This window comes from Macrobrachium rosenbergii, chromosome 13 (assembly GCF_040412425.1).
Source record: "Macrobrachium rosenbergii isolate ZJJX-2024 chromosome 13, ASM4041242v1, whole genome shotgun sequence".
Taxonomy (NCBI): Eukaryota; Metazoa; Arthropoda; class Malacostraca; order Decapoda; family Palaemonidae; genus Macrobrachium; species Macrobrachium rosenbergii.
The window spans coordinates 3,894,780-3,922,697 of NC_089753.1; the positions used below are offsets into that span (position 1 = coordinate 3,894,780).

The 27,918-nt window shown below is 45.6% G+C and overlaps 1 protein-coding gene across 2 annotated transcripts in view; it reads left to right on the forward strand.

Moving 5' to 3' along the window:
• Positions 1-27,918, forward strand: part of LOC136844861 (uncharacterized) — a 302,711-nt gene that overhangs the window by 198,235 nt on the left and 76,558 nt on the right. The window lies entirely within an intron of this gene.

Genomic DNA, 27,918 nt, shown 5'->3' on the forward strand with positions numbered 1-27,918 from the left:
TCCCAGTTCCTGGAAGAAGAGGGAACCAATTGCTCTTCGGCCAATAGGAGCTACTAGGCTAATTGACCTTTGAATGTCCTGAGTTTGTGTAAAGCTTTCAGCAGTAAGTTTATTGGGGGGAAAAGATAAATCTTCTCCCAACTGTTCCAATCTACTGTCATTGCGTCTATGGCGAACGCCTGAGGGTCCAGGTTGGGGGCCACATAACAGGGGAGCTTGAAGTTGCTCTCCTCACAAGTAACAGATCCACTTGGAGGCCCGGAACCCGGCGGCAAATCCACTTGAAAGATTCCACGTCCAGGGACCACTCCGTCACCAACGGAGCATTCCTGGACAGGGAATCCGCCACCACGCTCCGTACCCCCGCTAGGTGGGTGGCTGACAGGTGCCACAGGTTGTTCGCCAGGGAGAAGATAGCAACCATTACTTGGTTTCATCTCGGCTGATTTGAGCCGCCTTTGTTGATGCAATGAACTACCACTGCCAGGTTCAATACCAACCTGATATGAATCAGTTGGGGGCGGATTTTCTTCAGAGTTGTGAAATACCGCCATAAGCCCAGGGTGTTTTATATGGAACTGCTGAAACATTATGGACCACGTTTCCTTGTACTTTTTGTTTTGGTGAATATTCCCCCAGCCGCCAAGGAAGCGCTCAGTGAACTACTATGCCGGAGGGGGAAATTGGGAAGGAACTGTATTGACAAGCCTTTGACCGAGGCCCAAGGTCGTAACCTTGTCTTTAAGATTTGAGGGATAGAGGAGACCTTGTCTCTGAGCTTGACATTGGCTCGACTCCGCCACACTCTGTTTATGTCTTTTAACTTCGCTTTTAATAGCAGGTTTGTCACTGAGGCAAACTGAAGAGACCCAAGACCCTTTCTTGGGACTGGCGGGGATGCTGATGGATTTTTTCCTGGTGAGATGCTATCTCTTTCCTCTTGGGAGGCGGAAGGGACAGCGCGGTGAGATGACAGATCCCATTGAGACCCAACCACTGAAACTGACCCGGAGTCAGGCGGACTCTCTGTTCAGTTGGAAACCTAGCTTACCCAGGAAATCGGATGACCATGGACGCGCTTTCTGACACTCCTCGAACTGTTGGTGCCTACCATCCAATCGGCCCAAATATGCTAGATATCCCTTGAGACCGAGTTGCTGTACTACCGTGTCCGCCAGCTTTGTGAATATCCTGGGCGCAATGTTCAGACCGAAGGGCATGACCCTGATGAGTAGGCTTGATTCCTAGTCTGAAAACCGAACTGAGAGAAGTTCCGCCGCAACCGGACGTGATAATAAGCTACCTGAAAGATCGACAGAGGTGGTGACTTGCCCACGCGAAGTAGAGTCTGTACCTGAGCTAACAGAAGCATGCGCAAATTTGTCGCATTTTATGTAGAGATTTAGACGGCTGCATCCAGGATCACTCTGCTGATCGGAGTCTTTTTTTTGGGGAACAGTGGAACAAATCTGCCTTGAAACTTTAGGTGTCTTACTTTCTTTATTGCTCGCTTGTTGAGCAATTCTGTCACATAACTCTTTAGATTGCTGTGGGGTGGCTGAAAACCTGGGGTTAGAGGAGGAGGGTTTTTGATCCAGTTCATCCCCAGGCCTTGGACACAATGCTGTGTGCCCAAGGGCTGAAGGTCCATTGGTCCCGAATCAAAACAGGCTTAACCACCTACCTGTGTTCTCTCAGTGGGAGGGAGCGTTTATTCCTACCACGCCCAGGTCTTCCCTTGGGGTGGTATTGGGCTTTCCTCTGCGAGGGGCTTGCTCTTCCTCCCTTGTAACCCCTATTAAGGCCGTGAAATAACCACGGCCTTCATATGGGCTGTATGTCGGTGAGCCACATATGAGGGTGCAGCTGGTTGACCAGCAACGTACTGCTGGGGGTGAGCCTCAGAAGTGGAAGGCTGTGCCACTGTCGAGACCGGGACGGTTGACCATCACTGGTGGTGAGGCCCTTATGCCTCCTGGAAGCGCGACTTCCTCGATTGGGGTTGATTTGGGTCTTACGCTTGTAGGCTGAAATACTCCCAGCGAGAACGGGAGACTTTGTTGGCCCGTAGCTCGCCATAACATCTTGTGACCTCTTCAGGAAGAGGTTAGGTCCCCAGATCGAGCTTTTCACTTCGAGCTTGTGCCTGTGGACGGATAGTTGCATCGGGCGAAGATGAATCTCCTACATTCCAGTCTGGCCATGATAAATTCAGATAAGTCGTGTGACTGGAAACCTGCCAGCAAGGACTTAGCCAAAACCTGAAAGAAGGGCCTGGCCCAGCAGGAGACGGCAGTGGCTTCAGAGAAGGCACACGGAGTTCAACGACCGGCTAACTTAACCTCGGCATCAAACCCGCTTTCAAAGAGCTCCGCAGCTTGGGAGCTGCTCGGCTAAAATTGGCGCGGAGGCGCAGAAGGGTCCAGCTTCCCGCATCGCGGAAAGTGGACGGGCGCCTGTCCAGAACTCACATTTCTGGGAATACCAGGAAGTAGGGTCTGTCTCTTTAGCTGAGGTACCGGAATACTGTACTTCAAAGCACGCTGCCGAGCTGAGCGACTTTGTCTGGGCAAGTGGGTGGGAAGGTTGTCTCCCCAGGGCGTAACATGGTGAAGTTCCTTGAAAGGAGTCAACTGGTGAGTTATCTGCCTGCCAATTCACAGAGCGAGGAGAGCTCATCGAGCTTGGTCCCTAGGACGATGACAGTCTCCTAGGAACCTTGTCCGACTGAATCCAGGCCTCTCCGTGAGCCTTCTTCCTTCTCACGAAGCCTGGGTAAGGGGCAGGAGATCGGGGGAAGAACCCAATTCTCCAACCGCTCGCGCCAAGACCATCAAGAGTCAGCTTGCCATCATGTTGATGGCCCGAGAGCTAACCGCCAAGGGTTACCGCACGAACGCATGGAGGTCCGTGAGGTCAGATAACATACTGTGGTTCGCTGGGGTGGGTGAGCTTATCTCACAGTATGTTATCAAGACTGGCCAGCTTCCTCAGAGAGATTTCGCTAAATCTCGAATCCAGGTCCTCCGTAAACGCTATAAAGCTGGTTAGCAAAGGCCTCATCTAGCAGGTTACGAGGAGGGCTTGGTTTTGCAGCCTCACTGCGCCTTGCTGGAGGAACCAGACTTGCTCCCCGGAGGCCACAGGTCCTGAGAGACCTTAGCCTTCGACGGGGAAGGGCATGCCCTTCCTTGGAAGACGAGGACTTGAAGCCTTCGCCTCCATGAAGCTCAACTTCAACTTGGGGATAGCAGATGGAGCTCTATCACCCAAGGAGGAAGACTTCACAAAGCCTGAAAAAGAAGAAACAGATGAAGCAGGGGAGTCAAACAGCGGGGCCCGCCCAACAACCCCACCTACCACTAATTTACCACCTGGCCTGCTTACATTCATCGTTCCAGGTCGAGATTAATGGCGCAACATCCTCCTCGAGACCCCAGCGAGGATATCCGCTAGTGGCTGGTCTCATCCCGGATCTGCTGGATGATAGGGGTGGGCCAGATCTTCATAGCACTGCGCCGCCACCCGCGCTCGGGTAGAGTAAGTCCTTTCAACCGAAGGCCGAGGACGTAGGGCTTCCCCGACGGAACGCCTTCCAAACCCAGCCACCCAGGCCCGAGGATTCTAAGGCAGATTCTCTGGAAGCTTACCGCCTGCAGAAAACCAACAATTAGCTAAGGACGAAAAACTATCTAGGAACTCCATAAACAATGTATAATATACAATATGAGGAGCATAAAGCAAGAGTAATGTAGAGACTGTCACTTACCAACTCATCCTGGACAGTTGTGCAGAGAGCAAAGCAAACCTCACAACCATCAGGGTGCCAAACAATCAGGTCATCCAGGCGGACCGCACAACCAGCGTGGTCCGACAAACCACGCGGACCGTAGGTTGTTGGAGGGAGGGCGGTGCACCCCGCCCTCACAGCCAACAGTCTGTAAGTAGAAAAGTACATGAACCTCCCACCCTAAGCAAACTAAAGCTGGCGAGGCCGGGAAATCTCAACTGCAACCGGAATACTCCGGCGGAGAAGAACTCCCTTATCATAAACTGGGCCAATAAGCTCTAAATTACACAGAGTGGAAGGATTGACTCGGAGTACTCCGGGGAATGAAGGGGAGAGAGACCAGGAACTAACCATAAGGGCTGCCAGTAAAATAACGGCGGAGACCCCTGGTATAGGACCGGACTCACGATTTATATATAATGAATAAAGGAGAGCAATTTTTGCTGTAGATAACAGACTTATCTAAAAATAAAACAGTAACAAGTGATGGTAAGAACTCAAGAGGACGGAGGGATCCGCTCTCATAATGAAAAACCTTCCACTTACTTCCGCCGGAACGACGGTAAAATGCTCATATGTTCATAACATAGGTGAAGCAATATATATATACCGTATCAACGTGAACCGACGGGAGATTGACAGTGACTCAACGCTGCTCGAAAGTAAAAATAAACCACCAACCCCAATACAGCCGATGTTAGGGACACATGGTGGAGCGAACTTCAAATCCAACAAGAGAAGTCCTGAACCGAGAAAACGCCACCGAAGGCCACCCGCACGAGTAGAGCAAGGCTGGAGAGGAGGAGGGGGGGAGGTAAGGAGGAGGAGTAGGCTACCAGGAAGGAACAGGAGACGGGGAGAAGCTCACCCGCTCAACTGCACCATACCTCCCAGACCATGAATCTTGGAGGGGCAATATGACTGGAAGCAACCAACCTGGCCCGACTTCTACCTAGGCGAAGCCTACTATGGACCAACTCAGTATAGCTAGACGAGGAGTGTAAAAGGGAAGGAGGAAGCAACTGGGAGAGAAATTTTGAGCCGAGAACCAGCAGGGATCGAGAATGGCAGGCAAGGGGGGCGACTAGCCTAGAGGAAACACATCCTAAGAACTCGATTCCCCCCAATTGGAGGAAGAGAACCAAGGGGCTCACTCTGCCCACCGAAAAACGATCCCGGAGGAAAACAGCAACAAAACTCCTCAACCTGAATCCCCACCCAGGCAAAGGGAAGTTGAAGCTAAACAAGCCTACTCCACAAGATAACCAACACTCATAAAAACTAAAATGTGCTCAACAGAGAGCGAGTCTACCACGGGAAGCGGTTAGATCTGAGCTGCTCGCCAGCACCGAGGTAAACCACTCAATAAAATAATAAAACAATAAAAATAAAAATAAAACTACAAGAGAGCACCATCTTCAATCAAAATTAATTAGCCTAGTACAAGACCAAACAATAGGAACCCAACCTGGGGTATCGACGGGACACTCCCACAAAGGCCAGTAGGCCAATGACCGTAATTCATATGGGACACCGTGAAGGAACCACCAGGAAGGGAACCAAGGGGGCAAAATATCTGAGGACCACGAGGAGACGCACCTTCCAACTGAAAAGAACAGAAGGAGACGCCATGGCTCGACATGGCTGGCTGGGGACGCCGTGGCGACATAATAAGATCTCGATATTTATGAAAATACGAGACTATAACAGCCAAAAAATAGAACAAAACCCCACAAGAAGATGGTACTTAACTTGGAAATGGTAAAGCTGCTCGACGCCATCGTAAAAGCAGAAAAAATCCAAAATGATGGAAGAGCACAAAATAAACCGTGAGATTCACGTAAGAAAATGGAATGAGTGTAGGTATGCTTGGTGTCTGCCCTGGCGGTGTTTATGTGGGGAAGACTGCTCATTGTTCGGGATTTGATATGAGAGATCTTTCGAGTAGGTTTCGTGGTAGTGGTAATTCACTCACTTCTTTCTATACCGACGCCCTAGAAGATTACTAGTAATTAGTTTTCTGAAAGCTCTTTCTTCTGCATATCTAGTTAGTATAGTTTCCAGAAATTGGTAGCAAAATAGCTGACCGGCTGACACGACTGACTCAGAAAAGGATTTTGACACAAAGGAAAATCTATTTCTGAGGAAGGCCCCGTGTCAGCCGGTGAAATTCCACAACAGTAATGAACTTCAGGTATAAATTGCTAGATATACTCAGAGAAAGAGTTCAGGAATGCTACACAATTTAGAGATCAAGCGCCTTCCTAAGGAAGACGTCGGTATAACCAAGGGTGGAGGAAAGGATCACAACCACAGAGCTACACCTCGAGACATCCCTATGTCAGTAAACCCCGGAAGAGAGCGGTGAGTGCTACAGCTCCCACGACAGGCGCCCGCCAGACGCTGGCACCAGCGCCATCTACTATTCCAGACTAGCACCACCCCAGGCTTGGCATGTGCAAGTAGGGGGTGACATGTGCAAGTAGGGGAGCGGAAGCCACTTCTGGGAGGGTCACTGCGACACTGGCCTTCTCAGAAATAGATTTTTCCTTTGTCAGAATCCCTTTCTGGAGTCCAGCCCCGCGGTCAGCCGGTGAAATAGTGATAGAGAATCATGCCAAGACTGCAAACTACAAGGAAACAAAAGGTAATCTGAAGAAAAACACAAGCTATGGAAATGGATTTAATGAGGATATCTCTCACATGAAAAAATGAATATTAACATGAAAATACATTAATACGACCTTAAAAATAGAGTAGAAAGTCAATACACCAAACAATATGGCAGGTAAAATACATAAAAATACTTGAGACTAAGTAAGGCAAAATACATTCAAAATACTTAAGATTAAGGAGTAAATATGAACTTATAACTAAACATAAGAGAGACATCTACAACATGAGAAAATATATGGGGTACATGGAGCAAAAATAAAACAGCCCAGTACCCTAAGACAATCCAAAATCACAGCATGTCAAATACAGTCCCCAAAAATATAATAAAAGACAATAATAATATCAATATGAGGAGCAAGGCAGAGGCATGATCATCCAGAAGGGCAGGCAGAGAAGTAAATGAGGCAGGCGGGGGGGGGTAGGGGAAGGATAAAGGATAATGGGTAATTAAGGTGGGGAAATGACACTCCCCACAGCCACTGTAGAAAATTTCAGGGCTTCGAGTGATTTTAAATAATGGCGTTTAAACACTAGAGGTGATTTCCAACCCGTATATTTGGTAAGTTCTGAAAAATCCATATTATGAAAGTAATTAGTGGAAGTAGCTACTGCGCGAATATCATGAACCTTAGGAACTGAATCCGGGTTAGCTTGTTTAATGAAATACAGAATTTGTTGCCTTATTGCATTTAACGATAGAGTTCCACCTTTCTCCCTGATAAAAAAGAGGACCCGGATTTCTAATTGAGTGAGTTCTTAAAAGGTAAGACTTCGATGTATAGACTGGGTATGCACTGGTCCTGTGGAAGGGGCACCACTTCCAAGGAGACCACCTGTCTTGCGGGTCCTCATTTTAGCTAAAAATCTATGATCAGGAGAAAGGAGGGCTTCTCCCGGACGGAGGAAACTAACAAATCATCACCTCTAGAGAGAGCCGATGAACAAATTCTGGCACCTGAAGCCAAGCTAATCAGAAATAAAGTTTCTAACAGATCCAAATAAGTGCATTGAGAGTTGTCAATCCGGACGCTAACTTAAGCACATCATTGAGGAACCACGAACAGAATGGGCGTGATACGGTCTCTGGGATTTGCTTACGCTCTAGGAATAGATGAAAAGTAAGAATCTGTAAGGTCAATTTAAAACCATAAAAATACCTTCTTCAGGGCTGACTTAGCTGTGGTAATAGTGGCCGGGGCAAGGCCCTTTTCAAACAATGATCTAAAGAAGGTAACTGCTAGGTTAGTAGTCATGGTTTGGGCTTCAGATGTCTTCAAAAAGGAGGCCAATTTCTTGACTGCTGAGTCATATTGTCTGAGAGTAGAATCTCTCTTGTCTGATTCTAAAAACAGAGTGTTAATGGGGTCAATGTTTGCTCCTTTTGAGCTGCGAATCCTTTATAAAGTCCAAAACTAGGCATTCTGAATTCTTGAGGTGCTTTGACAGTCTTGGTTTGTACTGTCGGGGTCAGTTTGGGATTGGGAATCCGAAGACTCCAAGAACCCAAGTTCCTGAAGAAGAGGGAACCAATTGCTCTTCGCGCACCGCTACCAGGGCTGGTTGACCTTTGAATGACCTGAGTTTGCAGTACTTTCTAACAGCAAATTTATTGTAAATAGATAAATTCTCCAATTGTTCCAGTTCATGGTCATTGCGCTGTGGCGTACGCCTGAGGATCCAGGTTCGGGGCCACATAACAGGGAAGCTTGAAGTTGCTCCATCGCGCAACAAATCCACTTGGAGACCCGAACCCGGCGGCAACCAATTGAGATCATTCAGAGACCACTCCGCTCTCCAAACGGAGTGGTCCTGGACAGGGAATCGGGCCACTCACGCTCCGCACTCTAGGTGTGTACGACATGCCAGCTGTGCTTTGTGCCTCGCCAGGGAGAAAAATAGCTACCATAACCTGGTTTATCACTGGATTTGGAGCCGCCCTGTTGATGCAATGAACTACCACAGTTGCTGTGTCCAACACCAGCCTGATATGAATCGGGGAAGAAGTGATTTTCTTAAGGTTAAAATACCGCCATAGCTTCCAAGGTGTTTATATGGAACTGCTGAAACATTGTAGACCACGCCCTTGTACTTTTTGTTTTGGCGAATACCTCCCCAGCCGCTTTAATGAAGGCCCGCGGTGGAACTACCAGCACCGAGGAGAACCAGCGAACTGTTTTGGACAGGCCGCTGACTGTGACCAAGGCCGCAGTCTCGCCTTTAAAATCTGGGGATGGTGAGACCTTTGTCTCGAGTCGACATTGGCTCCTCGACTCCGCCACACTCTATGTCTTTTAATTTTTTGCTTTTTAAGAGCAGGTCCGTCACTGAGGCAAATTGAAGGGAACCGAGGATTCTTTCTTGGCCCAAGTGATGCTGCTTTGTCTTTCAGGAATTTCCTGGTAAGGGAGGCTATCTCTTCCGCTTGGGAGGCGGGAGGATAACGCACGCAGGACAGATCCCACTGGAGACCCAGCCACTGAAACCGGACCCGGAGTCGGGCGGACTTCTCTGTTCAGTTGAAACCTAACGACCCAGGAAGTTGATGACCGGCGGGCCGTGGCCTTCCGCATTCTAGAACCGTTGGTGCCCAAATTATCCAATCGTCTAGGTACGCTGCTAGGGATATCCCTCGGGACCGGAGTTGCTGAACTACCATGTCCGCCAGTTTTGTAAATATCCTGGGTGCAATATTTAGACCGAAAGGCATGACCCTGAAGTTGAGAAGCTGATTCCCGAGTCTGAAACCCAGGAACGGAGAGAAGCTCCGCGCAACCGGGACGTGATAGTAAGCGTCTGAAAGATCGATAGAGGTGGTGACGGCTCCACGCGGAAGTAGAGTCCGTACCTGTGCTACCGTAAGCATGCGAAATTTGTCGCATTTTATGTAATGATTTAGACGCGACAGATCCAGAATCACTCTTTGCTGATCGGAGTCTTTCTTGGGAACAGTGAACAACCTGCCTTTGAAACTTTAGGGTGCCTTACTTTCTTTATTGCTCGCTGTTGAGCAATTCCGCCACATAGTCCTGTAGGACTTTGAGGGTGGCTGGTAAAACTCTGATCAGAGGAGGGGGTCTTGGTCCAGCTCCATCCTAGACCTTGACACACGCTGTGTGCCCATGGCTGAAGGACCACTGGTCTCAACCAGTAAAGGCGACCACCTACCTGACTGTTCTCAGTGGGAGGAAGCGGTTTGTTTCCTACCACGCCCAGCTTACCTTGGGCGGTGTTGGCTTGCCTTCTGTAAGGGGCTCCGAATTCTTCCTTTGCACTCCTATTAAGGCCGTGAAAGAACCCACGGCCTTCATAGGTAGGATTGTACGCCGGTGAGGCAACGTACGAGGGTGCAGCAAGGGAATGGGCTGGTTGGACCAGCACGTATTGTTGGGGATGAGCTTTCGAGGTGGAGGGCTGTGCGACTGCTGAGACTGACATGAACTACCGCCTGATGATGAGGCCTCTTGTGTCTCCTGAACTCTACTACCTTAGTCTGGGGCCGCCAGATTCTGGGTCTACGCTTATAAGCTGAGATACTCCCAGCGCAGAGCTAAGACTCTGGTTAGCTCTAGTAGCCTCCTGAGCACACTGGCTACCTCTTCTTCTGGGAAGAGGTTAGGGCCTCAGATAGAGCTCTTCATGATTTGTTAGGCTCATGACGCATGGTGGCTTTGGAAGATGAATTTTGCATTCAAGCTAGCCATCATGAAATCAAAGAGGTCTGTCTGAAACCCTGCTAACAGGATTTAGCCAGAACCTGAAAGAAGGCCCATCTGCACAGGAGAGCCTGCAGTTGCTTCTGTGAGGCAGGCTTTGAGTTCAAGGACCGGGCTAGCCTAGTCCGGGCCTCACCCAGTCTTCAGCAGGGCTTCCGAGCTTAGGAAGCTGCCTGAATTGGGTCGACAAGACAGTAAGCGCTCCTCCAGCTTCCCACAGTAAAGGTGGACGGGGTATCACCCAGAACTCCTCACCCCTGGGAATACCAGGATGTGGAGTCTGTCTCCTTAGTTGAGGCAAGGGGTTGCCGCCAAAGCATGCTCGACAGAAACAGAGCCACTTTGTTTAAGCATGGAGTCGGGTAACTATCACCCAGGCTAACATGGCATAGTTGCCCTGAAAGGTGTAAGTTTAGGTTATCTGCCTGCCACTCCGTAAGAGTGCGCAGGAGAGTCGATTGAGCTTGGGTCCCTAGGGAAGACTCTGTCTCTCTAGGACCTTGTTCAGCTGCACCCAGGCTTCTTCCGCCAGCCTAACGAAGCCTGTAAGGGGGCAGGAGATCGAGAAAAGAACCTGTCTTCTAACCGCCTCGCAAGCCAAGACCTTCAACAGTCAGAGTACCCTCGCGCTGAATAGCACGGAGGGCAAAACGCCAAGGGTTCCCGACATCGAAAGGAGGGAGATCAGCCGTGTCAGGGATAGCATACTGCGGTTCGACTCCGCCTACGAGCCATTCCGCCATTATGTTATCATGGCTGGTAAGTTTCTCAGAGATTTTCGAACTTAGACTCGACTGCAGAGAACCTCTGAAAATGAGTTTGCAAACGCCCCGATCAAAGGCAGGCTGGCGAGAGGCTATTTTGATGCCCTGCTCGCGCCACGAGGTTCCAGGTTTGCTCACGGAGGCTACAGGTACGGAGACCTTAGCCTTCGACGGGGGGAAAGGCGATGCTTTCCTGGAAGACGAGGACTTAAAGCCCTTCGCCTTCCATGAAGTCTTCAGCTTCAACTTGGGGACAGCTGATGGAGCCCTGTCACCCAAGGTGGAAGACTTGGCAAAACCTGCAAAGGAAGACACAGAGGAAGATGGGGAGTCAAAAAGGGCGCCCGCCCCCGCAACCTCACTTACCTCGCTACCTACCACCTGGTCCGCTCTGTGTTCATCGGGTTCCAGGTCCGTCTAACTGGCATATCCTCCGTATTAATTTCCGCGATACAGGATGTCCTCTTGGTATGGGTCGATCCCGGATCTGCTGTATGATAGGTTAGCCAATTCCTCTGGAACCGCAGCAGCCACCCGGGCGCCGGGGTAAAGCAGGTCCTGCAACTTCGCGTAGGACATAAGGCTTCCCCGACGGAACGTTTCTTCCGAACCCAGCCACCCAGGCGCGGAGAGACTCAAGAGAAGTTTTTTGGAGTGACTCGTCCATCGTAAGAGAACGGACACCAGTTGAACGAAAGTAAGCCCAAAACCATAAGCACTACACAGATATGAGGAACGCATTAAATGAGAAGCTATATCTTACCGACTCGCCCTGATGCCAGCGCACAGAGCGAAGTAAACCTCTACAGCCGCTAAGTGCCAACAAGATCATCCAACCAGACCGCACAGCCAGCGTGGTCCGCACACCACGTGGCCCACACGGTTGCTGGAGCGGCTTTTCGTGCACCCGGCCTCACAACGAACAGTCTGTAAGTGTAGCATGAACCTACCACTCTAAGCAACCTAAAGCTGGAAGGCCAGGGTATTTCCGCTACTCACTCAGAATGCCCGTGGAGAGAAACCTCGTCAGAGACGGTGACCACCAAGCCTAACTTAAACAGAGTGGAAGGTAAGATACTCCCGGGTCACCGGAATACCGTGGAACGGAAGGTTTGAGACAACAGGGACTCCACCACAAGGGGCTGCCAGCAAAAGACGGGCGGAACTCCAGGTGACACCGGACTCAATAAACACATAAAATAAGTATAGTGGCGGAGTGAGAAGCTCACTCCGCCAGATAATATAAATATATATAATATACAAGTGATGGTAAAAATGAGAAAATCAACTCCGGAGACCGGAGGTATCCCTCTCTCTCATTCACTCCCCCTCTCTCGGACCTCCCCGCCAGGGAAACAAAGGTGGGTGAGGTGCCCGCTATGAAAGGCTGGCATAACATAAGCCGGAGCTGGGCCGCCAATAACTCCAACCAAAGCAACCCGAACACGGAGAGTGGTTAAGATCAAGGAAAGAATGTTCAAACCCGCCCATCTTGGAGAGTGTAAATCGAAACATCAAACAACACAGCGCTGTTGGGGGACTAGTTCTGGGAGGGAACGAATTCCACCAGAGGAAGTCCCCAGCTCGAGAAAACGCCATCTAGCTGCCACTCCGCACAAGAAAAGGCAGAGCTGGCCTGAGATGAGGGGGAGGAGGGTGGTGGGGTAGGGAAGAGGAGTAAAGCAAGAGAGGAAAACAGAGGCAAGGGAAAATGATTCACCCGCCGACTGCAAGCACACGCTACACCAAGAAACATAATATGAGCTTACAGGACAAGCCTACCCTGAGGGAAGGGATGCGACCAAGAACTCAACGCCGACTTGACCAGCAAAGCCTAGGTGAACACCTGAGCTTTCTAGCATGTTTCAGGCTAACGGAAAGGAGTAAGGGAAGGTGTGGAGGAAGGAATAACAGGGAGAGAAATTCTGTGCCGAGAACCAACCAGGACCTAAAAGGAGGGGGCAAAAGGGCAAATAGCTCTAGAGGAGGCACACCACGAACTCTACCTTCGAGAAGAAGGGGAGAACAAAGGGGCTCACTTGCCACCCCAAAACGGCCATGGAGGAAACAGCAACCAAAACTCCTCAACTCCGATGATCCGCCCCACACTCTAACCTATGAGGAGGGAGTAGAGGACAAGGAAGCACATGAGCCTAACATGATAGGCAGGAGAAAACCCACACACAATATAAAAATAAAACCATCACAATAAACACAATATACATAAGAATTCATTTCTAAGAATATCGTGCTCATGCGTAGGTGCGGTAGCCTACCTCGAGGAGCGGCCAGACCTAGAGCTGACGCTTACCTAAGAGGCAACAAATATATATATAGCACCAACGCAAAAATATAATAATAATACAGTAAATAAGACCAACTAGAACTCATCCTGAGGACCTAAGCTGGGTATGACGGAACCTCTATAGGGGGACTCGTTATGGGGTCATTAAAAATAAAACAAACTCCAATAAAAACCACCGTAGGGAACAACACCGCCAGGAAGAGACTGGGAAAAGATATAATATAACGTACAAGGAGACAACCCCGACAGAAAAGACTGAATGGGTAACCTCACGGTCGGCATGGCTAGGGGATGCCGTGGCGTCATAACAACAATCTCATAATTGTGAAATATGGACAGATGCAGCCAAACTTATCGAAAAAACCCCACAATAAGATGGTACTTAACTTAGAGATGGTGAAACTGCTAGAAGACATGGCGAAAAGCAGGAAAACACCCAAAAAGCACAAGCACAAAATTCCAAGTGCAACAGTCACGTGCTAGAAAATGGAATGAAGTAGATGGCGCTGGTGTTGCCGGGTTCATGGATTTCGTGCGTGGGGGCTGCAAACGCTCACCATTTCTCTGGGGGTTTTGACATAGGGATGTCTATCGAAAGTGTAGCCTGTGGTTGTGATCCCACTCACCCTGGTTATACCGACGCCTTCCTTAGGGAAGACGCCGATCTGGGTAGTAACCCCAGCATTCCTGAAAGCTCTTTCTGTATATCTAGAAGTAATCTCTATACCTAGAAATTCGTGTTAGTATGAATTTCACCTATTGACACGGGTTGGATCAGAAAGTCTTCTTTTGCATTGTGGACAACTCAAAAGAAGACTTTTTCTTGAAGGACATTCTGTGGAAGATAAACTCCAATTTCAGTTCCTGTTTCTCGTTATAATGTGTTCATCGGAAATAAACTATCCAATTTTGCAACCTGCTTTCCAAGTATGACTAATATCAAAGTTACTGGCAGAATGCAGAACCTAGAAAAATCAATTACAGGCAGTCCCTGGTTATCAGCGGCCTCGGTTACTGGTGATCTGGTTTTATGGTGCTTACCTAGTGACGACGATAACTGGATTTTCGGCACCAATATGTGCTGATCTCTGGTTATCAACGCCAATCCCCAGTCATCATCGCTGATCTCCCAGTTATCAGCACTGATCCCCACTTAACTTTAAATGCCGAGCCTCTATTTATTAAAGTATCCGATGCCGGGCGGGTTTGGGAGTTAGCTGCCGAAAGAAAGCTTTAAAAATCACAGCACGCTTAGTTTTTAAGATTAAGAGTTCATATTTTGGCTCCTTTTTTTTTGCTCATTGCCTGAAGTTTAGTATGCAACCATCAGAAATGAAAAAAATATCATTATCATATATAAATATTGGAATATATGACAGCGCCAAAAAAAAATTACATATATATATATTTTTTTTTTTAGCTGATAGGTAAGATGGGTGAAAGAAGAGTGAGGGCAGTTAGCTAGCTAACCATGGTAGGGAATAATTTAGAAAGTGAATATTAGTAAGAGTAATGTCAAGTGTGGTTTATCCACAATTTTATTTAGGTAAGGTACAATTTTTCTAATATTAATATAATATGCAATAATTTTACATTATAACAACATGGTAAATTGTACATATTGTATATTGTGAATTTTATTTCTTGTTAGTATAATCATATTTAAAATATAAAATAAAATAAAAAAATTTGTTCCAATTTCTCATTTTAACCTTGATGTTAACCTCTAAACGCTACCGACTTACCATACGCTTCGACTAAAATTGTCTGTTGGGTGTCATGGACGTATCATACATCGACTAAAAATGCTTTTTTTAAATATTTATGAAAATAATTATGTCATTTCATGTAAAGGTTTTAAATCACGCGCTTTGAGGGATGCTGGAGTTCACTATCGGTTGTTGTTTTGTTTATGTTGCCACCCAGACGCCGCATGCGCCGAATTCTCCTTCTCTGTACCAGCAAGCATCAGCCGGACTGCAAGAGTCATTTGACGAGATCCGTTTTGCAGAACTTTGGCGCAGTGTTTGCGATTTGTGAGTCAACAGGACGCTTGCAGAGATGTCTCAATGTCGCCAGGACTCGGAAAGGCACACTGCCTGCTCGTAGTGAGCGTGAGACGAAGTTTTAGACTGGATGCTGGAGAGGACCAAGCAGCCAAGATGACCTAGCTTCTTCTCAACCGCCAGTGGTTAAAAGGCCACTGTGACCGAAGGCGACCAAGGACCACATCCCGTGCCTTTTACGACCCCTAGGAAGCATCGGGGTGTCCTGAGGGGCATCCGAAAGCATTTGGGAGGCCTCCAACAAAAGGACATTGACGAGTACTTGTCGGAGCTCGATCGAGAGCAGGTGGGAAGTCCTGATTTCGGTGGCAGTTGGTCATCCAGATGAGACATCACGCCCATGTTAGTGATGATGAGTACTTGGCCCCCAATGTCCGCACAGCCATGAGGAGGAAAGTGAATTGGTTCAGTGGTTTCAGTGCGTATGAGGGAAAAAAAGTCTGAGAGGAGGAGAGGCGTGTCCCATTGTGGCTGTGGCCCAGGACAGAAAGTGATGGTGAAAGTGAGGGAGACAGCCCAGCCGGGAGGGTGGGAGTGGGCGTAAGACGCGTCTGCGCAATTTGCGCGCGAAAGCACAGGCCCATAGAAGGTCGCACTGCAGGCAGCTTGGGTGAAGGCCGCTGTCCGAAAGTGATGAAGGGGTGGCTGGAGACCCCACCCCACCCAACATGCACCCATTCACGCAGCACCTGGACTGACCATTCCTGTGCCTCTCACTACACTGGGGTTCATTCAGCTCTTCCTGACGCGGGAATTGCTGGAATTCCTGGTTGCAGAGACTGCAGATTACGCTCGGTACTGCCGTGAAGAACTGCAGACGACGTCGTCGGATCACTACGTGGGCTGTAACCACGGACATGGCCATTTTGGGCTCCACATTTTTGGGATGATGCCTGCTGCCAACGTCAGGCAATATTGAGGCGAATTTTTTTAAGTACGCCTAATGTGCCCGCATTATGCCCGTGATAGTTTCCTGACGTATGGACAGGTATTTCAACGCTTTCAACCGGCTGGTTGTACTCGAATAATCCCACCACCTCATCTTAGTCCGCCAGTGTTGGAGTACATTCATGAACGGTGCCAGTTTCTTGTGGTTCCTTCCAAGAACCTTTCTTTGGATGAGGATGATGCCATACAAAGGGTCATATAAAAGTGTACAACCCCAAGAAGCCAAAGAAATATGGTGTTATTTTTCATTACGAAGCCAAACACTGATACGCTGTGGACTAATCGGTGTATTCTGGGGTCTTCCATCGCGACATCATCTTCGGGGTCTTGTGATCGCTTTCCATAACCAGGGATACCACCGCTTGCGGATAATTATTATAACTCGGTATCCCTGGCCCAGTAAACTGTGTGAAGCAGGTGTGCACGCCAGTGGTAAATTCCTTCGTTGGTGCTGGGGCCCCGAATGTCCTCAAGAGGTTTGTTAGCCAGCCCAACATCTGGCAAGAGGAGAGACAGAGTGAAGCGGGGAAGGGAGATGTCTTCGTTATCTGTTGGAAGGGGTCTGACTCAGGCCCATGATTACGCGCAGTCATGAGCTCATCCAAGAAGAGATAATTCAGCCGAAGAAGACACATTGGCAGGCGACTTCATTTATGAGGAGCTCGAGTCCAACACCCTACTGTCATCAGTTTTAGACAGGCACATGGGAGGAGTTGATCTCTTTGATCAACTCATCCAGCATTATCCCTTCGCCAGGAGAACCAGGAGGTGGACACAGAAGCTCGTCAAATACCTCCTTCAGTTGGCCCTCCAGAATGCCTACATCCACTGTGGGTGGCCAATTCCCTGACGCTCAGAGGCTGTCCCACATCCAGCTTCTGAGGTGCTGGGGGAATGCTCATAAACTTCAATCCAGAGGAGTGGCCTTCCAACACTGCCCCCCTGCCCCGAGCTCCAGCTCTGCCCCGAGAGGAAAGGGCAGATGTCGCTAGGAGGGCCAGCCTCGCTTTCCCAGTTCTGCCGACGCCAGCTTCTGCTGCCGCCGCTCTGATGATGCCGCTCTCCTCACATTCCAATGTCCCGCCAGGTAGTTGACCCCAGGCCGCTGCAGGCAGAGATCACACACTGGAGCCCTAGAAGGGCGTAAACAGAAACGGTGCCGGGTGTACCATATGAATGGCGGAAGAAGAGACACCCGGTACGTCTGTCGCACCTGCAAGGTAGCACTTTGCAGGTTCGAGGAGTGTAGCCGCAAGTACCACACTGCGGTTATATACTGGAGTGCGCCTACCCGAGCGACACCGGAGGGCGCAGCGGGCCGCCGAAGTGCGGCCCATCCGCAGTAAGGGCACGAGTCTCCCTCCTCCACCTGCCCCTCGGCCATGTCGAGAGGAAAAAAATGCAAGACTCTTCAATGGAGGAGGGAGAATACAAGAACAGAACGAAGAGTCAGGATTACGAGTGAGTATTCTGCATTGAGTTATTTTTAGTTTTATATTTATTACAAGTGTTTATATATCTGTATTTATTGGTGTTTGTATATTATTTGCTTTATAAAAAAAAAGTTTTTCACAAGCATTCCTTTTAGTTATGTATTCGTACTCAGCAAAAACAATATAATATTATATATATGTGTATGTGTATATATATATATATATATATATATATATATATATATATATATATATATATATATATATATATATATATATATATATATTATATATATATATATATATTATATATATATATATATATATATATATATTTATTTGGTCTTTTTAAAGCAAAAATCTAATATTCTGGTGATATTCAATCCTTTTACTTTCATTTTGCAACAAACGGGAAGTCTCTAGCACAGTATTTCGATTTATGGTGAATTTTTGAAAAAAACTTTTTCCTTCCTCCGAGCTGGAAATCCACTGAAATGTCAGCACTCTTGAGTCACCTTGTCGTACTTCATGCCGTTTTATATTATTCGTTACATAAAGCATGGCACATCAAAATGTGCGCACTCTCATGCAGAATACAAACAAAAATAAATCATTCTTTTAGCTTTTAACACTTTGAAATATTTTAATTAAATCAATGATAACTGACAAAATTTAACATTCGTCAACTTTGACTCGACCGTAATGCTCAAAAACGCAATCTTAAGCCAAAAATTTTACATTCTAAATAACTAATCATTTACCTTATTCTGCAACAACGGAAAGTCTCTAGTACAATATTTCGATTATGGTGAATTTGAAAAAACATTTTCCTCTTCCTCCGCGAGGAAATCCACCGAAAATGTCAGCATTTCTTGAGTCACCATGTCATAATTTTCGCGCTGCTTTATATTATTCGTTACATAAAGTGTTATACATCAAAATGTGTGCAATTTCATGTAGAATACAACAAAAAATAAATCATTCTTTTAGCTCTTAACAGTTTTGAAATATTTTCATTTAATCACGATAACTGACAAAATTTTAACATTCGGTCAACTTTGACTCGACCGAAATGCTCGAAAAACGCAATTGTAGGCCAAAATTCTTACATTCTAGTAACAGTCAATCATTTCCCTTTATTCTGCAACAAACGGAAAGTCTCTGGCACAATATTTCGATTTATGGTGAATTTTTTAAAAAACTTTTTCCTTCACTCCGCCGCGCATCGAACCCGCCAGCTTGAAAATCCTAGCATTTCTTGAGTTACCTTGTCGTACTTTTTGCGCCGTTTTATATTATTCATTACATAAAGTGTTATACATCAAAATGTGCGCAATTTCATGTAGAATACAACAAAAAATAAATCATTCTTTTAGCTCTTAACAGTTTTGAAATATTTCTACGAATCACATAACTGATAAAATTTAACTTTCGGGTCAACTTTGACTCCGACTAAATGCTCGAAAAATGCAACGTAGGCCAAAATATTACATTCTAGTAACAATCAATCATTTCCTTTATTCTGCAACAAACGGAAAGTCTCTAGTACAATATTTCGATTTATGGTGAATTTTTGAAAAAACTTTTTCCTTTCGCTCCGCACTACAAGCAAACCTCGCTGAAAAAATCAAAATGTGCGCAATGTCATGTAGAATACAACAAAAATAAATCATGCTTTTAGCTCTTACTATTTTTGAAATGTTTTCATATAAATAACGATAAATAGGAAAATCAACCTTCGGTCAACTTAACTCGATCGAAATGTCAAAACGCAATCAGAAGCCAAATTTACATTCTAGTAACAATCAATTTTACCTTCATTTTTGCAACAAACGGAAAGTTTCTGGCACAGTATTTCTGGCTTATGGTGAATTTTTTAAAACTTTTTCCTTCCATCCGCGCCTCTCGCTAACTCCACTAAAATCCTAGCATTTCTTGAGTCACCTTGTCGTAATTTTTCGCTGTTTTATATTATTCGCTACATAAAGTGTTATACATCAAAATGTGCGCAATTGCTTGTAGAATACAACTAAAAATAAATCATGCTTGTAGCTTTTACCATTTTTGAAATATTTTCATATAAATAACGATTCAACCTTCGGTCAACTTTAACTCGATCGTAATGGTAAAATGCAATTGTAAGCTAAAAACTTACAGTTTAGTAATATTCAATCAATTTCCTTCATTTTGAAACAATTGGAAAGTCTCTAGTACAATATTTCGATTTATGGTGAATTTTGAAAAAAATTCTTTATGTCCACGCTGCTATGAATTCATGCATCATTTTGTGATAATATTTTCTGTGTTGCTTTTAATCATTTTACAATCTGTTATATACCAAAATCATCGCAATTTAGTGTACAATACAACTAAAAAAAATTAACTCATCAGCTTTAACCGCTTTTGCTTACAAAGATTTGTATACAATTAGCCTATAGGCTATACAAGTTTTTTCGTCATATATTCCAATATTTATATATGATAATGATATTTTTTTTATTTCTGATGGTTGCATACTAAACTTCAGGCAATGAGAAAAAAAGGAGCAAAAAATGAACTCTTTAATCTTGAAAACTAAGCGCGCTGTGATTTTTTGAAAAAAACTTTTTCCTTGGCGCTAGCTCCCGAACGCCGCATAATGGATACTTTTGTAACAGGGTCAAGGCTTAAGGGCCATCATCATAATGATTTTGCATGATACGCATAGTAAATTCTAACATTACTTTTTCACAAGGCATCTTTAATAATATAATAATGGTTGAGGTTCATCACGACGAATATATGAAGATACTCTTCCACCATGTGTGTCTGTGTTGTTTTGGGTGGTTTCTCTTCTGCTACGGATTCTCTGTTAATTCACGTTGTACTGATCTAGTTTGCTCCATATGTTGGTTGCCAGTCTGTATAATCTTGGATTAATTGGCTCTACTTTGTATTTTCGTATTTGTTCCCATACTCAGATCGCATCTCTGATTGTTTCACCGCGGACCTAGTGTCTTATTTTGGAATTTTTGTAATAAAAATTTATATTGGAAGTCGATGCTAAACACATGGGTATTGGTGGATATTCCATTATTGGTCTGATTAGGCTTTTGTAGAAACGGATTTTGATATTTGTGTTCATATTACTAAATCGCTTTAGCTTTGTATTTTGTGTTCTTGCTATTCTTAGCCTTTCTCTCACGTGTCTTGATATTCCTCTTTGTCCGAATTGCATTCCTAGTATTCTTGTGCTTTTAGGAAAATCTATCGTTGTTGGTCTAACATTATTTGTGCAGGTTTGTAAGCAGACACTGATACTAGTTGGAATTTAGATTTATTTGTCTCTTTATCTTCCACTTCTTCTTCAAATTGATTTATTCTTTCAATTTGGCTCATTGTTTTTTGTGCTACTGTCTTTTCAAAGTTGGACCCTTCTTCGCAAAGTGCATTTTTCTGGGTGGCAATTATTTGAGTTATATCATCTGCAAAGCAGACATCGGTACAGTACTCTGGTGGTAGTTTCATACCTGATGTATATACATGAATAGCGGACTTTTTCACCTTCTTCGAATGCTGGCTCACTGTCTACTTACAGTGACTCCTGGCGCTCATCATCGCTTTTCCTTTCCTGCAGACGGATGAGTACTCAAGAGACACAATAGACATTCCGTCAGGTATGTAGGAAGGTTAATTGTGATGTCAGATTCATTATGGCGAGTGTTCCCATTGGAAGGTACAAGAGAGGGATGATTACATTCGCCATCACAAGTCTTTGGCTCATAACGGCGGCGGACGTCGGTCAGATTCTCGTTGTCTTAGTGTCTCAGACTTCTGCTACAGATCAGTTGATGGATTTAGCAAGTTCAATGGTAGCCAAACAGGTAGAGGATAGGATTGCAATTAGTAAGGAAAATTCAATAGCCTAGTCTTCTTCAACATTTCGTGATAGGGATAATAGTAAAAATAGGATGTCTAATTCTTCTTCTTTTCAGCTCTCGCTGTTCCAGAACCAACCCTAACGGGTGCTGAGGTAATGGCAGAACCGCAAGCCTCCGAGTAAATCTGCCGCCCCTCGTCAAAGGGAGCAGGCAGTGAAGGATCCCCCCAACCCTTGTAATATTGATAAATGTAATGTATAATGTAGGATCAAGATCTAGGTGATAAAAGAGGATAGGTTTGGTAGTGGAGAGAAGTTTTAACGGTGCAGTGTCGCTTCTCCTGAACGGTTCTCGTTTCGGGTTCGAGTGGTTTTTGTTGTGCTCTGACAAGAGTTTCTCCATCTCTTCTTTCGATCTGGCTCAGTCTCAAATCAATGTTTAGTTACGTAAGGTGAATCCCTCTGCTTTCGCTTCAATCACTTCCTACTGTTTTCTAAATCTCCTATTGTAGTTTCCTTCCTGTATTTTCTAATTCTCCATTTAGTAAGGCGGATATGGTGTGTCCTTTCGCTTCTAGCAATTTGCCGACCTGCAATTGGCTGTGGCGGGTTATAAGACGGATGGCGGGGTTTTTTGACCGGTATAGACCTTTGGCGAGAGGGTATATTTTTTTTCTCGAATGTTTTCTCTCACATTAGAGAGTATGGGACACAGTAGTTTCCAGAATTCTTGTCGGATATGTTTCATTATAATGACTTAGCAAAACACTGTAAAAGCTTTTATCTCTTAAAATTCACACGTCCAGATATGTGTGTAATTTCAAACTTTGTTTGGAACGCTGATATAATTGGCGGATCTGACCCCACCGATGCCGGTGGGGTGGTGGAAGGCAACCTACCCACTGTCCCAGGTCAGTTTCAACTGGCGACAGAACGCATCTCGCGCACCGCCTGTCTCAAACTGTTTGGTTTCCTAACTCGCTATGCTTTCTTTCTGGCATCTCCTGGTGAAGTACTCAATATCCTGTTTATTAATCTAGCTAGCGAGCTCTGCACTTGGTAGCTATGTCGGACTTGCTCTCTGGATCCAGAGTTTGCTTAGGAGTTTGTGCTCTTCCAAACTGGTCAAACTTAAGTACGACCGCCATTCTTTGTGTACGGCATGTAGGTCAGGAGGTTCCCAGGAGAACACATGTAGTGAGTGTATGGAATGGAGCTGAGTTTTGGCAAACGCATAGTTCCCATCAGGTAAAGCTGAAGTAAGGATAGACAGGAAAGGTTTTAAGCTGCATGAAGCTAGGCTATCTTCTTCTTGCTGGTGGCATCGAAGGCCATCTACTTTACAGGCTGTTCCTCCTCCTCTCCTACCCCCTCCTCTACCGCTGCTTTTTCCCCTTATATTCCCCTCTTCACCAGCTTCCCAGTATGTTTTCCCAAAGCCAAGCCCAGCCTCGAGGCTGATAAATCAGAATTCGTGGTTTTGTGAAATCAAATGGAAGCTAAACGAACGGCTCATGGAGTCGGTCTTAAGTTTAGTGCGTAGCACCATAGTCCCGGAACGTTAGCGGTGATGACGTCAGTGTTAGTGATAACAATGTTGTTGTTCGTGATCGTGAGCCAGGCGAGTCTGCCTGTTTTTCTGACTCTTGAGCAAAGGCAGCTGTCCCGCCGCCTTTGTGAGGTTGAAGACAGTCCGCGCTACGAAAGGTCAGAAATTCTGCCCACGAGCAGGCTCGTCCTCTAAGGCACAGGAAAGCCTTATCCCTGGTGGTGAAAGTAGTAAGCTTGACTCGCCTGGCGGCGCCAAAAGCTTCGGAAGCCGCTAGTGCAGTTTTCCATCGACGCTAGCCGATCTTCTTGCCATCGCCGATCTTTCTCTCGCCATCGCCGATCTTCCTCGCCATCATTACATCACAGGATAGTGTTCTTCAGGATTTCGCAAGACGGTCGCTTTCATCAAGCAGCACTACTCAAGCGTTAAGTTCTTCAGGGAGAGCAGCAGTTCATCTTCAGTCTCTTCATCTTCCAGCTCTTCAGATCCTCCTCCTTGTCATTGCAAGTGGGATCATGCCTCTCGACCCTTAAAGAGGCAATCTTCGGATAATTCCAGCCCTAGGGTTACTAAACTCTTTAAGAAAAGGACAACTAGCCCTGTACCTGGTTACTCAGGGTGGGGTTCCGATCAAGAAGATACATTTCACACGCTCCCTCCCAGGTCACCTAGGGTGTGGCGGAATTCAAAACACAAAAACAACACACAACATCACTCCTGGGATCTCGGTTGCTGGGAGATGGATTAAGGCCACCAGAATAAACTACAACCGCAAAACAACCACAAAACACAACAAGGAAATACAAAAATGGAAACAGAACACACACAATAAAACAGTACACCAACAAGAAAAACCAACAACTCCCGGAAAAACATACGAAAACTGTCCCACACGAGAAAAACTGACCTGCACTAGCTCTAACTAAAGACTCTCAACAACAAATGAACCCTCTTTCACATCTCTCACAGACAGACAGCCGTAAACAAACTTAAACTAACAACCCTTATCCCTCTTCCAACAACCGAAACACTCACTAACGACAATTACACTCTCTCTCTCTCTCTCTCTCTCTCTCTCTCTCTCTCTCTCTCTCTCTCTCTTTCGAAACGTTGGGAAATGCCAAATAAAATCCATTCATCCTCTATAGTTCTCCCCTTAGTACTTCCCAACCAATACTTTTACACTACATTCAAATTGCCTTACGCAACACCACAGATGCTCACTAGCAGGTCCCTCTTAGAACACGTCACAAGCACGCAATCACACCCTCTCAGACTCGCCTTCTTCCAGCAACATTCAGATTTACATTTTCTCCTCCATTCTCTCTCAGATTCACGCCATCTTCTTCACTATTACCACTCTCAATTTCATCCACAATCACCTATACCCTCTAACTCGTTCCCAAATACCTCCCCAATTCTTCAACTAACTCCATCCCATTCGCTCATTGACCTTCCAATTCTTGCAACGATTCATTCATGCTTCTAATCACTGTATATTACTGCTACGCCTCTCTTACTCCTACACTTTCGCCTCACCTCCAACCGTTCACTCACCCCTACACGCCCAGTCAACTCAGTTATATCTAACCTCGCATATGCTATACGCTCTCTATTCATACCATCCCATTCATCCAGATACACGTTTTATCACCATTTTCACTTTGGCACTCACACCCCCTATCACACAACTTACGATCATTCCGTCTTCACTTTACGTTCTTCCCTTTCTTACGTTTCCTACCATAATTTATCAAAACAAATTGCTGATCCTCCATACACAAGCTCTCATGCATACTTCTGTCTTTAACGATATTCGATTTCAACCATTTATACACCCCATTCTCTCACATATTCCGGTACATCCTTCCATCTACAATTGGTTATGATGCGCTCGCATTTCTCTCACACTACCATCTACACATACTTCCCTACAACATAACTAAGCCCCACTGGGACCAACTTCCAAACACTTCATATGAACTCTAAATTTTTCACGCACTTTATTTACATTCAACTGCCCGGGACATTTGTTTACATTCAACCGCCTCTTTCAATTACTTTCAACACTTTCTCTCACCTTGTAACTTTCTAAACCTTCATGCGTTTCTCTTCATACTCCCTATCACTTCAGATATACTCAATCTCAGTCTCTACTATCTTTTCAAAATTTAACACATATTTACACGAGACATACCAATACCTTAGGCACGGTGGCGCTTGTATACCCACAACGCCGCCTCAACATTTATATCCCAATTATTATCACATTCACTCATCATACGTAATATCTCCTACTAACGCTCACCGCCAATCCATTCGCACTGGGCATATACGGCGAGAGTACATATGCCTATGTCTCAATCACGCAACGCTTGCTCAAACTCCCATCCAACAAATTCAGGCCCATTGTCACTCAACATTCGCCGGCTTGCACACACACATTAGTGCAATATCACTTGACCCAATTAATTTTCGCCACAGTCTCACTCTCTTTTGTTCCGAATCGCTACTGCATATGCAAACTTACTCAAATGATCTTCCATTACAACCATTCCCACATGTCCTCTAGCAGCCACAGGCAACGACACACAATCAATCACAACCATCTCAAATAAATCTTTCATCTGCAACGCAACACAGGTGGCTTGCTATGTATGCACACTTTGATACGCACTCCTTCTGATAAACCGCACACGTGCAATCGCACGTCCGTGACAAATTTGATTCAATCCAGGCACATACAATTTCTTCATACATTCTATAATTTATTTTTTCTCAGATGCCTAAACCTATCATGCACTACAAACATACCCACGCTGCATCTTTCCGAAAAACACTGGTACATACACTTCCCCATCCCACACATTCCTTCCTGATGCAAAAATAAACTTATAATTCTTACATACAACAAATCTCTCTTAGCACTTCGCTTATACACTTCTAACTCATACGGCCAACTTCCTACTCTTACACCTCCTAACACACACTCTTCAATACTTATTCTCATGCACTGATTTTGCATCTGCTTAATTTCTTCATCAACAAATCATTTTCTACTCCTTGCAATATCTACCATACCTACAAAACTAGTTTTAGACATCCTCCTTTAACCTTTCGTTATTTCCTGCCGCCTCTTTCCTAAAATTCCTCCCGACATCCACATTATATCATGCATTCTCAAAATCTCTACATCCCAATAAAATATCATATTTAATATTCGTGATTCTCAGTCACACAAAAATCACTTTCATCCATCATTACACCTCCCAATTTCTAACCGCTCACACTCTTCCAACCACTGCTACCCTAAATTTCCAAATCTTCTACTTCCCCTGACAATTTCACTGCCCACTTATTCCTCAATTTCACATCCATTCTTAAATATGACATTCACATACACCCGGCATCTATTAACTTAAATGATCTTTACTCCTTACAACACACTTGCACACTCATGCACTTGGCCGGGGTCTTCCAGCAAAAGCCTCCTCATGCAACCCTCACGACATGCATCACACGCGACCGCTTTGCATCCTAGGAGGATCCACCCATTGAACTTCACCTGCATAGTTTCCCGAATCCATGTCACACAGTCACCCCTTCGTCTACATACACTTGGTACATGCCCTTCCATTCTACATTTAACACACTTTTGCCTCGGTTCTGAACACATTCCTCGTGATAATGCCCATTTCCCTACCACAGTTGCCACATAGTACATTCACTGGTACCCCACAGTCCATTAGCAATATGACCCACCTGTCCGCACTGTAGCATTTAACCCCTATCTTTCGTGACACTCACTTACCAAATGTCCCGATTGCCCACAATCTAAACACGCTCCTAAAGCCCACTTTACACCTTATTCTTTTATGTCCTTCCTTCCACATCTAGTAAACACTTCGCCGACTTCCACTCACCAACCTTCCCTTTGTACACTACTATCCCTAACCCGGCCCAACCCGTTGTTCCCTTTACAAACCCACCACCATCCTCACTGGCACCTCCACATTACTTGCTCTACACTTATCTATTACACTATCTGCCATTCTCATTGGGCCTCAACACTGTAATCCCTAAAAGCCCTAAACTCTGCACTCTCCTCATCTACCCCAGCCCTTACACTCACACTTCTGCTCTCTCTCTCTCTCTTTAGTGTCCTGTCAAGCTCATAATCTTCTACAATTTCCAAAATTTCTCCTCAAGTCAACCTTTCACTCGTCCATCTTTTCTTCTTCCGTTTGCCTGCAATCTTCTCACTCCATCTGGCACTGTCTCTAAATAACTTTACTAACTCTTACATTCATCTATCCCATCATCCCCAAACTTCTTCCTCACCAATGTCTCCAGCCTACAAGTATACAGTGACAAGGTTTCCCCAGCTTTCATTCTGCCTCATCAAATCCATTCTTCCTCTTATACTTAACACTGGCTTCATATGCCTCGCTTGCTCAACTAGTCTAGCTTTCTTCACCTTTGTCATACTCAACATCTCCCACACTCATAATAACCTCCCATACATATCAAGCAAAAAACCCAGTCAACATTCTCCCACTCTCGTGCCCACACTCTCTTTACTCTCCCCATACTTATCCTGACAAACCATACTCCCTAAAGAAATCATGCATATCCCTACTTCCATACCATTATACCTTTCACACCGGGTACCTCCTCACATACATAGCCTTTCCCACGCTCTTTCTCACTTTCACTCTCACTTTGCTACTTTCACTCTGTCCTTTCATACCCTCTTCTGAATACAGAGTCCACTTCTGCACTTACATTCATCTTACTCATTACACTCTTCTT